Consider the following 12,086-nt stretch of genomic DNA (forward strand, 5'->3'; position numbering starts at 1 on the left):
ATCGTCAAATGTGTTAATCTTGCCGATTTTTTTAGTAATAAAATGCCTAATTCTTGTCAAATTTGGGATCACATTGATTATCAATATAATTTTTTATCGTGAATATTTTACAAAAATTATCTCGTAATAAATTATACTAATGGTTTTATAAATGCGTTTAAAAATTAATAAATGTAAAAAATATTAACACCACTGCACAGTTATGTACCGAAATATGACTATATTTTAAAACATTAGAGCGAGAGGTTTAAAAGAATACTATTTTATGTAACAAAAATACTTTATGCAGTCATCAAATGTTTAAAATAACTATAAAGGATAATAAGGCTTCAAAATTATATAAATAGATTATCTACAACGTTTAAGGAGTGTCCAGGATCATGGTTTGAAAATACGATAAAAACTCAATTTTGACCTTCGACGAGCATGTCCCCCCTTAAGTGACAAAAATAGTGTTAAGATAATATAATAAAATGTTGAAATGTTTATTTTGCTTTTCTTAAGGGCGGACATGCTTAGCGTAGGTCAAAATGGATCTTTTATTGTATTTTCAAAGCATGATCCTGGACATTCCTTAAACGTTGTAAATAATCTATTTATATAATATTGAAGCCTTATTATCCTTTATATTTATTTTAAACATTTGATGACTACATAAAGTATTTTTATTACATAATATAGTATTCTTTTAAACCTCTCGCTCTAATGTTTTAGAATATAGTCATATTTCAGTACATAAATGTGCAGTGGTGTTAAGATTTTTTACATTTATTAATTTTTAAACGCAGAGATTATCAATATAGTTTTGTATCGTAAATATTTCACTATAATAATGTCGACATAAATTATACTGATGGTGTTATAAATGCGTTTAAAAATTAATAAACGTAAACAAACTTAACACCACTGCACAGTTATGTACTGAAATATTACTATATTCTAAAACATTAGAACGAGAGGTTTAAAAGAATACTATTTTATGTAATAAAAATACTTTATGCAGTCATCAAATGTTTAAAATAAATATAAAGGATAATAAGGCTTCAAAATTATATAAATAGATTATCTACAACATTTAAGGAATGTCCAGGATTGTGCTTTGAAAATGCAATAAAAGTTCTATTTTGATCTACGCTGAGCATGTCCCCCCTTAATACGAATGGTCCCAAAGATTATTAGTCAGTCTTATTTCGTATTTGCCATAGGCAGAAATATTTTATTCAGCAGTTCCAAAAACTGATATAAATATATAGTATTGTAGTATATTAATAATTATTATTATCACTTAGAGCCGGGCCACACCGGGCAACTCTAGACTCGAGACCAGTCGCGAGACCAGACTGATGTATGCAGTTATATGGACCATGCCACACCTGGTCTCCCAGCCAGCAATAAAGTCGGGCGATCAGTAAAATTTCATTCTTGCGCTTGATCTGGTCTCCCGGTTTCTCTGGTCTCTATGGTCGGGCGATCGGTTGCGATGCATGAAAACATATAGCTATGTATTGAGCACTGCCACACTAGGCGACCAGTCACCGGCAGCCACGCCACGGGGAGAACGTATTTTTTGCAGACTTGCGTGTGCATTCATTATTATTCTTATTATTGACTGCCTCTCTGGTCGCCCGAGGAGACCAGTTGCGCGACTGGTCTCGAGACCAGAGTCGCCCGGTGTGCCCCGACTCTTAGTGCGCAACCAAAAGACTTAGATGCCTATATTATAAATAAAGCCAAAATCCAATGTCAAGCCTGGCATACTGGTCATAGTTTAGGTCACAATTTCAATTTTTTAATAATAAATATTTTTTGAAAAAAAAACCGTGTTTATTTATTTCTTTCAATTAAAAATATATTTTTTTAAGGTAAGATTTATTTATTTATAAACAGTGCATGCATCTTAAAAGAAAATTTATTTAAAATATAAACAAATCAGTATGACATACCTACCTACATCAATTTATAGAAGTAAAAGCGATAAGACAAACTACACAGAGAATATTACAAACAGGCAAATTAATAATATCGACACTTCCTACGTCAAGTATTGTAACTTCAAAATCGGAACATTACTGGAGAGCGGTTTAAAGATACAAAAGCTTGGTGTAAGTCGACCTTTTGAATGTTTTACACCAAATTTGGGATGTTACTTTCAATTATAAATAGATTTGTTTTGCATTAAAGGATATCTAATATTTTTTGTGGTTTATCTGAAAATGCTGTTACAACATTATACTGCGGAAAATAATTTGTTCCAAGTATTGTATAAAGCACATACAATAGTTTACGGCGGAACCTCTTACATGCATTTAGTTGTATGTGATACTTATTATAATTTACATCGTCATGGTTTTGGTGAAATATATTGTATAAATGATAGATACAATTCTTTACCTAAGATTTTTTTTGTATTTAAAATTGTAATACGGTAATAACTCCTAAATGTTATAGTATGGGTCGTTAGATAGGTAGGTTAGAAAAACTACTCTATATAAAATTGCTATTATTGTCATTTCATAAAACATAATAAATTTAAGACTCTCATGACGTGATAAAAATTAAACATACAGAAAAGAATAGAGAAGAATCAATTTCAATCAAAAATCCAATTCAAGGAAGTATATAAATAATGAAATAGAATTAAAAGCAAAAGAGAAAAATTCGTTTTTCCGAATTCTTGGTAAATAATATGTCAACTATCAACTAAATTAGACAAGGGAATAACAAAGGGTTATTTGGTGGTAGGGTGCACTTCAGGAGGTCAGAATATACATGAAACTGAAAAAAAATCATTCTGCATCTATTTTTTAGTTAAGAATGAATTTTCAATTATTATATGATGCAAGTCTTTCAATCTCTTTGGTTTACACTGACTCATCTTACAAAAATACAAATTGCTGTAGGTGTTCGTATTCGCAAATAATAAAATCAATCTTCATCAGAATCTGCTGGTGGAATTTCACTGGTACATCAACAGGTATTAAATTACTGAAAAACTCGAGATGACGCTCGGGAATGATTCCACTGTTGCACATAGGTATTCAGTAAATTGTTATGTTCAAAATGAACATAACCAACGTTCATACCTCTGGCAACCCCGACGATGATCTATGGTAACGTCGATGGAGCAACGCGATTAATAACAGATGTCGCTGTTGGAATTTCCGGCCGCAACGGAGGTCGCAAGGTGCGAACGCAGCAGCCAGGCTTTTTGATTCTGTCTGTCATCCAGTATAGTCGTGCTCTGCTTTGGTTTTACCCAACATTATAATGGACGTTACTTAAAGAGCACGATTGCAGCCGCAGTGCTACAAGCCTCTGTGTCGTTCCAAGTTTGGTATTTTAAAACTATTATTATTTGATTCACTTATCTTCCAATGTTTCTTTTAAAACTTAGCTGCTTGCCTTTATTATAGTATTTCCTTAATAATCTTTTAATGTAATATTCTTGTTTTTGCTATAATATAGTTTCGGTCAAGTACATAAATTGCTCTTTCATTTATTATTTCCCCTTTATTCCACACTGTTATAAATTTATAATTTTTCACGGTATCAAGACCGTGTGGCGTCCAGGACTTTAATAAGTACATCTTTAATCATAGATTGCACGTGCCTTCAGCCGTGCAATTCCTTTTTGTATTCTAATTTAATTTTTACAGTTGTCAGTTGCGAGGTTACGGAAGTAATTATTGTTCAGCTTGAAAAGGATGCAAGTAACCCATGGCCTTTGCCTTTGTCTCATGCTCTGCTCTCTTTAACTCTACTTTATTTTCCATCCTACCTGTCGTCTTTTCTCTTTTATTTTGTAGTTGTGACGATAAGGATCACAACTACAAAATATTAATATATCAAAATCATCTGTCTTAGCTTTTGGAATTGGCAATGTTTGTGAATAAAGAACCTTTACCGATAATAAAGTTTCTCGTTGCGTGCACTAGGTGTTACTTTTCACGACTATGCTCCAGTAGACAGTGCTAGACAAGTCGCACTTGTAATTAATCTTAAACAGATCATTGTGGTTTATATTAATTTTTATTCCAATTTATCTTTTACCCATTTATATTTTTAGTCCATATATATTTTAATAGAGCTCTGAAATCAAACATGTCTACGTGATCAATCTCTGCCACACCCTCTTGTTTTCCCATATAACTATACAGTACCTACCATTCTGGAGGTGCAAAGGTTTGTTTGTTTTTTAAACATCTTTCAATCAGGGCTTGAACGCATTCCTCTTCATTTTGCGTATGTCCCCTTTCCAAAATTGTGTGTTTCATATTAACAATGTATTTATGGGCCACATGCATGTTTAAGTCATAAACAATGCGATTTCTGTTCTTATTAGACCAAAACCTGAATTCTTTTGCTCATTGACCACAATGTTTGGTTACAAAATTAAGTAAGCAACTTGAGTCCTCATTTGCATGTCGTTTGCCTTCAGCCTCGTGCCACATGTAGCAACCTTTTTTGTGAGTTCAAAAACAGTGAAATTTAAAACTGATAATTTACGTTTATAATAAAATATACTTAATCAAATTTCCTTGAAGGGCATTCAAGACTTTTTGAAGTCCAAATTTGCAGCTATAATTTTGCCCTATGATGATTGAGCATCATATTTATCAGATAATTTCAACTGACGATCAAGGTTTTTGCCATTTAAATGTTTGTCGTAAACTTGGAGTTGCTCTGTGGATGCTAGTTGTAAGTTTTTGAAAATGTGACATTGGTCACATTGGTCCTTTTTAGGGACATGAAAACACAATCTAAAATTTTCGTTGACTATGTCTCAATACTGCTTTTCCATTTGCGCTATATGTGTGTAGGTATATTGTGGGTTCATACCATTAATTATATAGCTCAAGTTATATAGCTCATAACTCAGCTCAAATAAACGTATCGCGAATAAACTCTTAGTGATCATTTTTATGTTTAATTTGGAAAATTTATATATTTGTTTGTATTCGGATATAGAACAACCAAGGAGACGTTTTTGTAATTTTTAATAACATATTTGGGAAGGAAATTGTAACGTAAGTCAATATTCATCGTCCCATTTTTTCACTTTTCACTACAGGTTATTCAAACATATAAAACCAATCTAATAACTATCATCCGGTGGCTCGACTCTGTAGAACTATTTAATTAACCATCACAATAATTGAGTGGAACTGTTTGTTCTCTTGCCTCTTTTAAATTAAGTTGCTCCAAACTTACCACTCATTATAACTTCACATACAACTAAGTAAATTGTTAATTGTATTTTTATGTTTTGTCATATATTTTATTTTTCATTCTTTTATGTACTTTAACATGTTATTTTCCTTGTAATCATTTTTAATATCTTTGTTAACTGTAATTACCTACCTACACGATTTTTCATAAGTGTATTTACTGTGTGATTTAATTATGGTTTCTGTATCCGCCTGTTATTAATTGAACCAACACTTCTTCACTTATTTAAGTCTTATACCTACTCATCATATTGTATACCGACTTCTTTGATTGGTCCTGTTGGAAATATTAGGTCTTATTCCTAGGAAAAATAGACAGACTGTGATGAGAATTTTGGTGCACTATGTAAACTGCGCATCTGAAGGCCCTTATGAAGGTTTTTAAAAGTAAGGTTAACTTCCCAAATAATTTTATGTTAAGTAAATTTACAGACTACAAATATACAAATCTTTTTTGAAAATTACTGAATCCCAAAGGAAATACTTAATTATTACGAATAGTAAATAGTAACACTTCAAAATGTTGATTCCATCCGACAGATATTTTCAATTATTTAATAATTAATTAATATTTTTTTGGATTAGGATGAAACTGGTTATATGTGTAAGATGTACTAATAAAATAGTAATTAAACATTTTGAACTGTTAGTCATTTTTAATATCATTCCATCAAGATTTAACAGTGAAAAATTACTAATAATTTATTTCAGGGTCAGTTTGGTTTTATTTATAATTTTGATAGTATTTCCATGCAATAAAAGGTTTTTGAAGTTATACTTCTTTAGGCGCGTTTGGGAAAACAGGTACAAGTGCATTTTCAGCGTGTGACAAAGTTGCGCGCGTAAGTGTAACGCATTAATTTGGCATGGGACGGAAGTTTTGCCCGCTGATGCGACATAATTTATTTTGCGCGGCGACGTTTGGGTGTTCTAAATGCTGGAGGTTTGTAATTTTCAGCTGTGGCATGGGCTGGTTGGGTAAAGACTGAATGTTGCAACTTTTATTATGATTATTCATTTTTCATTTCGGTCTCAAGCGTACATGCGCATAGTCGTTCTATACCTACAACCAAGTAAACAGCACGTGTTGTAAACATAACCAATATTGTGTCATAATAAAAATATGTATTTATAAACAAATTTCTGCAGACTAACATTCTACAATGTTAATTTATATTCATAAAACTTTATTTATATTGGGGTGTATATTGATTTTTCATTGTAAAGGTTGTGTATCAAGATTTGAGGCCATATTTATGAGTAAAATTATATATCAATAAATAAATAAATTTTGTGAATGTTGAGTTGGTAAATAATTGGTAAACAATGGTATATTGTAAATTTACAATATTTAGGTACTTCATACACAAAAATACATATTTTTACAGTTTAGGATAATATTTGTCGTATATCCTATGTCAATTTATTTATTAGCGGTTTATAATAATTGAAAACAATAATAATTATTATGTTTCATCACAAAAGCCAAATCGCATTTCAGTTAAACCATTAAAAAATAAGCTATGTTTTACTTTTGATTTGTAATAAATTATTATTGTTAACGAAAATAGGTGTTCAGTCTGTTTAAGAAAAGATGGTTGAAATAGTGGTTTGCTAAATTTTTCAAACACAGGTTTCGAGATTTTTTCGAGAGAAGGTAAGTACATTCTGCAATAATATTTTGTTTTGTTACACCAAAGAAGTATAACTTCTAACGCGAGTACATAAGTAGACACACCGATTTTTTTAATATATATTATTGCAATATTCTGGGACTACTTCTTAATCTTGCTAAGTAATTTAAAAGACTTTCAATATTATTTGACCGTGACACTTTGTGACCATGCGTTAATAATCCGTACCAAGTTTTTTCATGCGTTTAATTATAATTGTAATAGTAAAATATGATTTGAAAACTATATTATTGCGCTCGAAAAAGAAATAATTTTGATTCATATTTTCCTAACACAAAAGTAATAAAAAAAACAGTGACATCTTTATATTTAGTACATGAAATATGATTAAAAAAATCATATGCTATGCATCATTCATTTAACGGTCGTATGTTTTGGTCGGCGGTGGACTAATATTATAACTTTTGAGAGCAGTGGTGGTTTTCTGTGAAGCAGACGATTCGTTGAAAAGTATTGACATCTTAGTTTTAAAAAAATAATGGAAGCATTCAAAATCCTGATAACCTACCATATTATTCCAGACTTCCACGTACCTAAAACACCACTCTTTGAGATCATATTTTGTGGAATAATGTACTAATCCTCAGTAGATGTTGACTAATAAAATAAGTCGGTGGTAAACAACAAATTTGCATTCAATTTGAGACTAAAAATGTTCTAAGTCTGCTCAAGGAATTCATGTGTTCTAGTTTTTTCAAAATACTATAATTTTTACATCTTTGAATTATAAAATGACACATACTGGTGAAAAACTGTAACAATACGTAGTTTATGAATGCCACGCTTGTTTCAGGGATTTCTATGATGGTTTTCAGATATTTTATTTTCGACTTATTGTGTATGTGACCGGTCATTTAAAAATACCCATACAAGTAACGCTTATAACGAGCAAATTTAGTCGGTCCCATTTTCCTCGTAATAACCAAGTTCGACTGTATTATTAGGGTGCCGTGATAGAATTTTTGTACACTATCGGTACTGCGAAATAAGTTTGAAAATTACTGCTTTATCAACACATTGTTGGCAGGATACGGAAAAATACAGGATTGCATATCAGTGCGAAATTCCAAACCACAGCGATTGAAGGGGAGGGGGGAAAGTATATTATGCAGTGGCGGCTCGATGACTTCCTAGGTGGTGGGGTTTAGCCACTTATTATTAAAATAAATATACATACGAGGGTGGGTCAATAAGTCCTTAGAAAAGCCGACAGGTGGCGCGACTAGTACTGTAAGCGGTTTGTTTTCATGCAGCGGCACCACCGATTCAGTATGCTGCGAAGTTTCAATCAGATTGGTCGGGTTGTTGTGTGTTTCTCGTACATTTAAAAAAAAAATTTGCTTGTGGAAAATGGAAAAATGGAAAATGGAGAAAATTGAGTTTAGAGCTGTTATTAAACATTTTAATATAAAAGGGTTAAGAGCAAAGGAAATAAAAAATGAGTTGGATTTAGTTCACGGCACATCTGCTCCTTCACTTGCAATTATTTATAACTGGTTAAATGAATTTAAACGTGGTCGTACATCAACAAAGGATGAACCACGCTCAGGACGTCCTGTAGAGGTGACTACACCAGAAATGATCAATAAAATCCACGATATGGTGTTAAGTGACCGAAGATTAAAGTTGAGTGAGATAATTGAGGTTACAGGGATCTCAAAAGGTAGCGTCATTTCTATTTTACATGACAAATTAGGCATGAAAAAAATTTCTGCAAGATGGGTGCCGCGTTTGCTCACAGTCGACAATAAACGCAATAGGGTGGTGGCCTCTAAAGCCCTGTTGTCGCTCATGCAACGCAATCCGGATGAATTTTTTCATCGCTTTGTGACTGTAGATGAAACATGGATACACCACTATACTCCCGAGACGAAAGAACAGTCAAAGCAGTGGATTGCGAAAGGCGAACCATGTCCAAAGAAGGCGAAAACCGTAAAATCAGCTGGTAAGGTTATGGCTACTGTATTTTGGGATGCACGTGAAATTATTTTCGTTGACTATTTGGAAAAAGGAAAAACAATAACAGGGGATTATTATGCATCTTTATTGGACCAGCTAAAAAACAAAATTGAAGAAAAACGGCCTCATTTAAACAGGAAAAAAATCCTCTTTCATCAGGACAACGCCCGTGTTCACACATGTTTACGATCAATGGCTAAAATTGAAGAATTGAAGTTCGAATTGGTCGACCACCCACCGTATTCGCCAGATTTAGCCCCCAGTGACTTTTTCCTTTTCCCAAACTTAAAAAAATGGCTAAGTGGACAACGTTTTTTTTCAAATGAAGAAGTCATCGATCGGACAAATGCTTATTTTGAGGACCTTCCGAAAACTTATTTTTCTGACGGTTTAAAAAAAATTGAGAAACGTCTTACCAAGTGTATTGAGCTCCGAGGAGATTATGTTGAGAAATAAAAAAAAAAACAAAAATAAAAACTGTTTTAATGCTTTTTTCTAATGAATTATTGACCCACCCTCGTACCTACCTACTTTCTCACATTATACATTATATACCAAGATGCTTATAATAATATGTAAAATAATGAGAAAATGAGTAATTTTTCGGAATAAATAAAATGATTATCTGAGTCGTCTATTAATCACATCTAAAAAGCGTGCTTAAAAATATTAACTTAAGTAATACCATGGGGTCATTTGATTCGCTCCCCAGTATGATAAAATAAATTAAATAGTTAATTTAATCATCTAATAAAGTACCTATGTATATTATGACAGTGATAAAATATCGAACGTGTATTTTTGACATAACGATGTGGGGATGGTCCCTACGAACCCTTAAGGTAGAGCCGCCCCTGATATTATGTATAGTTGTAATGTAAATATTGTTTACAAATAAATTACAATCTTGTTTCTGACCAATATCTACACTATAATTTGAAGACTATATTTGTATGTTTGTACCGTCCTTTGGTTTTTCTTTATACAAATCCACACGTGCAGTCGGATTTCGACATAATTTGGACACTAGATGGAAGCCGAGGAGCCGGAGTGCATGGTCGGCCGTTGCACCCCAGGGACAGTTCTACGGTTTTTGCGGAAAAGGAGTAAGGAAGGGCCGGTCACGGCGACATCCGGACACATGTCCTAAAATTAGATCAAATGATATTCAGTTGTATTGATAAATTAAATAAATAGATAGGTATGTAAAAAAAGTATTTTTAGAATATATTATAACATTTTCATCCTAGAGCGTTATAAAGCGTAATAATAGGTATACTCTATTACTCTAGTCTACGAGATTAAAAAGATTGAGTAAACCTATAATTAATATGGATAGAAATTTTAATAAAGATTCATTACCCGTAGCGCGTTCTGCTCTCCCATATACTGCAGAGTCCGTGAATGCTGCTCCCTGATGGATTCTTGTATCAGGGTCAAAATGTCATTGTGAAACAATAACATAATATTTCTGATTACATTTTGGTGCATTCAACTGCCCGCCATTATGTATTCCTTTACATAAATAATTTTATTGCTCATTATGGCAAAACATTTTGAAAATAGCCGATGTACTGGATTATTTTTTATTGTATTTTATATTTATTTTAGGTATAATTTTTTTATATTTTATTATGAATGAATTTTATTTTTCATTTAATATTATATTGTTTATGTAGGTAGTGAGATCCCCGGGGTTCCAGCGGCTAGCTCAGGGTGTCCATCGAACCCCGGATTCACAAAAAAAGAAAAAAATTTAAACGGTTGGAGTATAAATAAAACTCGGTCTTTCGTGTTCGTGACGTGGTCTTATATTTTCTTATCCTTTTTAGTTTCACAAATTTATATCTGGGTTTTTACGATTATAGTCGCAGGTCCTATCCTATCGGAAAGGGGACGCTTACTAACTTTTTTTTTTCTTTTTCAAACTTCGCGTACCCACGCCATTCCACAAAAAGGACTCTCGTGATTGGCCAAATTTTATCGCGTGATGTTTTTTGATTTCACGAATCACGAGGACCACCCTGGCGCAGGCGCGTCGAAATTTGGACGTTGCCGACAAGCGCGGCAAAATTTATTATTTTTGAATCCTTATATTTAGTCTTAAAATTATCTCTTTCATCCATCATCATTTTTACTTTTTAAATTAAATTAAATTTATCTTAATTACACCTCCGCCCAATATGCGATTTTCACACACCGGACGAAGGCCTTTACCTATGAATAAAAAATACTTAGGTGGTTGAGCAAGGAATCAGATTAGATGTTTTATGAAGCCGTTTCTAGAGGTCAGGGTTACGTTTCGACTTGAGCTACTAAATGATTATTTTACACCGGGAGAAGCCCGCCTGTAACAGGGGTGTATCAATTCGCCCCATCTGGATTAAAGTCGAAAGGTACGCCCTGATCTCATCGGCCACCCATCCAATTCCTTGTTCATCCGTTAAGTACATGGCATGATAACAGTTTATAAAAAAAAATTCAACTACAATCTAACTATTCTAACAAAAAAAAAAACAACTAACTTTACGTATTGTTTCTATATTTATTTTAATTACTATTTTCCTGCTCAAAGCAATGCTCCTGAATAAGTCAGAGTTTGATTTATTTTCCTTTCTTATTATCATTTGTCATAATTTATTATTATTTTATTTTTCTCCTGTAATGTCGTGCGTTTATTTTGTTTTCGTAATGTTTTTGTTATTCTTCTCGTTCTTTTATACTGGTCAGCGGAGGGGTCGTGGAGCTGCAGTCTTCGACTCTTGGGCTGTCCAGTTTTTTTGTATTCCGAGAGGCTACATTTGTAGACGTTTGGCCCTCGTTCGGAATTATTATTTCGTGTTACGTTTTTCTTCTTCTGGTGCAATAGGAGCGTACCTCGTTTGGCGTCGTCTGCCTTTGCAACCAGGGCGTGGTAGTGGCGTTACTATTGAGCCAGGCTCGTTTCGAGCAGCGGATATCCTTCTGTTGAAAGTTTTCCACTCATCTGCTGGTCTCTGGAGTATCACCTCACGGACAGATACTGTGTCTCCACCTGTTCCTATTACTGTGGGCAAGGCATCGTATAGCGGTACAACGGCTAGGCTCGCTGACGGCGGCACGGCTTTCTCACAGGTACTAGGATGGATTTTCACAATAAGTATCCTTTTCCCTTTCTTTTTTTTATAGATGGTTACACTTCGGAGGTACCTCTTGTTGTTTCACG

The sequence above is a fragment of the Rhyacophila brunnea genome, unplaced genomic scaffold (assembly GCF_057557595.1).
Source record: "Rhyacophila brunnea isolate RB1 unplaced genomic scaffold, BYU_Rbru_1.0 scaffold_134, whole genome shotgun sequence".
Classification (NCBI taxonomy): Eukaryota; Metazoa; Arthropoda; class Insecta; order Trichoptera; family Rhyacophilidae; genus Rhyacophila; species Rhyacophila brunnea.